Genomic DNA, 2,751 nt, shown 5'->3' with positions numbered 1-2,751 from the left:
CTCCTTAGGGCTTCTAGGCATCCAGCTGGGACCATGCCTCAGTACCCCGTCTCCGGGAAGTTGTGGTGTTTTTTTTTGTTTTTGTTTTATAGACATCAGTGGTGAGATATTGTCTCAGAATCCTGTTTATTTAGGGGCTTTTAGGACTTGGGGGGGGGTTGCCAACTCATTGTGCCCCGATTAGTTTGTTGTTCCCCCTCCAGAATATGCGAAATGGTTCCTCCGCCTTGCTAATAATCCACTTTCTTTCTGACCTTTGGTAATTCATGGGAATTTATATCACATTGTCTTCGTTTGCATTTCTTTGACTGTGAATACAGTTGGACATGGTTTTGTGTTTGTTGCCCTTTTGTATTTTGTTCTGAATTTTATTTTTGTGTTTTACCGTTTTTTTAAAACAGATAGTCAGTAGTCTTTTTCTACTTTGTTTGAACACGCTTGGTAATTTAGATCATTGCAGACTAGAAGCAACCACTCATTGATGGCCTTTCCACCCTGCCCTGAGTGCTTTACATAAGCCTGCCCCAAAGAAGAGGGAGAAGGCAGAATTGTCATTTTCCTTGAGAGAACAGGCATTAGAGGAGTTAGTAATGTGCTCAGGGTCACACAGCAGGTGGGGGTTGGTCCTAGGCACCCCGCCAGCCTGGGCTGCTGGGGAACTCCTCTGGCCTCTGGGACAGTCTGATATAATCCCACCTCTTGCCTGGGGATGATTCCAGCTGTCAGTGTTTTGAAGATGCCGGCAGGCCCAGTGTGAGGGTCTCCAGTACTCTCCATACAGCTTGTTGGTAGCTTTGAACTGAGCCTCAGTAGTTGGTGACACCTGGCACACCCAGGCCCAAGAATGGAGCATAAATTTCCATTTCTTTCCATGGTTATCTAAGTGTTCAACCTCCTCAATTTGGAGAATGTTGTTTTCAGAAGGTATCTCCCATATTCCTGACAACGGGACTCTCCAGAACGCAAGTCAGGATGAAAAAAAGACCAACAACCCCGTTTTTAAAAGTGGGCAGAGATGTGAACAGACACTGCCTAGGAGGCAAGTGAGTCTGTGGACAGTGCACACATGATGAGTTAGCTGGGGTGAGCTGCTGAGTCCCCCAGGTGGCTGAGCTCAGGACGGCTGAGGATGCCAGGCGCTGGGATGACAATGTGTGTCGCATCTGGCATTTTGGAAAGATGGTCCAGAAAATCCCAAGAGAAAAAGTGCACATGCCCACCTTGGATACAGAAGCCACAGCAGCATTTCACACTGTCAGAGCCCACTCTCAATGGTGCGCTGTGGTTATGTCCCAACCATTCTCAGAGAAAATGATAAAGGGCATGAACAGTTTTTAGCAAAAAGAACAAATGGCCAGAATGGAAAGAGTCCACATGTCTATCAGCATCAGAAAGGATGAACAGACTGGTGGGTTCATGCAGTGGGCATAGCAAGAATGAGCTGTGGAAGCCACACGCCAACCCTGAGCAGACAGCTGCCTGGGGAGGCGGACAGCATCCTGACCTGAGGGTAACTGTGGGGATGTGAACACCTAAAACCTTATACTTAAATAAAAAAAGAAAAGTTACCCCTTCCATCTTGTGTCTTAAATGTGTTATAACATTATGTACAGTAGTTACTTGATTTAAAAAAGTTTCTACTTCTGTATTCAGTCCTTTTATAGTTCCTAAAGCTTGTTTATATTTTTTGATTAGACTTGGTGGATATTTATATGTTTATTGATCTTTTTAGAGTAGATTTTATTTATTCTTTATTGCGGTAAAACAATTTATTTTAATTTTTTGCAGTGCTAAATCCTTGGCCATGTGCATGCTGGGCAAACGCTTCTCCTCAGAGCTGTCCACCCCAGGCTCTCAACAGCATTGAGGGTACAGAGCTGCCTGGGCTCTGAGCATGGCGCTGCACGGCGTGTCTCAGGGCTGCTCGTCTCTCATGGCGAAGCCCTGTTGAATAAACCCTCCCATTTCCCTCTTCCCAGCTCCTGTGGACCACTGTTCTACCCTCTGTCTATGTGAGTTTGATGACTCTAGGGACCTCACGTATGTGGGATGGTACAGTCTTTGCCGTTTTGTGTCTGGCTTACCCCTCTGGACCTAATGTCCTGAAGGTCCGTCCAGTGTTGTGATATGTCAAGGTTCCTTTCCAGTTTAAGGCTGAGTGATATTCCAGTGTGTGTGTGTTACCACTTTGGCTTATCCATTCATCCATTGATGGACTCTTGGGTTGCTTCCATGTTTAAACTGTGGTTTTATGTTGCTGTGACCATAGAAGTGCAAATGGCCCTTTGAGATCCTGCTTTCAGTTAGGGGTTTCTACCTAGAAGTCAAATGCTAGAACATATGGTAGCACTATGTTTAGTTTTTGTTTTGTTTTCTGGTATCAAGGATTAAATCCAAGGGTGCTTAACCATTGAGCCATGCTCTCAGCCCTTTTTATTTTTTATTTTGAAACAGGGCCTCTCTAAGTTGCTGAGGCTGGCCTGGAACTTGGAATACTCCCGCCTCAGCCTCTGCGTCACTGGAATTACAGGTGTGCACCACTGCACCCAACTATGTTTGGTTTTTTTTTTTTTTTTTTTTTTTTTTAGAATTTCAATTCTTTTTTTTTTTTAATTTTTTTTTTAATATTTATTTTTAGTTTTCGGTTCAGACACAACATTCTTTGTTTTTGTATGTGGTGCTTGAGGTATCGAACCCGGGCCGCACTGCATTGCCAGGCGAGCGTCGCTACCGCCTGAGCCACATCCCCAG

At 44.7% G+C, this 2,751-nt stretch overlaps 1 protein-coding gene across 9 annotated transcripts in view; it reads left to right on the top strand.

Moving 5' to 3' along the window:
• Positions 1 to 2,751, top strand: part of Brf1 (BRF1 RNA polymerase III transcription initiation factor subunit) — a 54,387-nt gene that overhangs the window by 30,849 nt on the left and 20,787 nt on the right. The window contains exon 1 of one of the 9 annotated variants that reach the window (XM_048799495.1): positions 1,994 to 2,012. The exons of the other annotated variants lie outside the window; for them this stretch is intronic. The gene's annotated coding sequence lies outside the window, so the exon portion shown is untranslated. Of the gene's footprint in view, positions 1 to 1,993; positions 2,013 to 2,751 lie in introns of those variants that run through there. 9 annotated transcript variants of the gene reach the window in all.

The sequence above is a fragment of the Marmota marmota genome, unplaced genomic scaffold, assembly GCF_001458135.2.
Source record: "Marmota marmota marmota unplaced genomic scaffold, marMar, whole genome shotgun sequence".
NCBI lineage: Eukaryota > Metazoa > Chordata > Mammalia > Rodentia > Sciuridae > Marmota > Marmota marmota.
The sequence above is the reverse complement of the archived record's forward strand: the minus strand, read 5'-3'. Positions and strand labels throughout refer to the sequence as shown.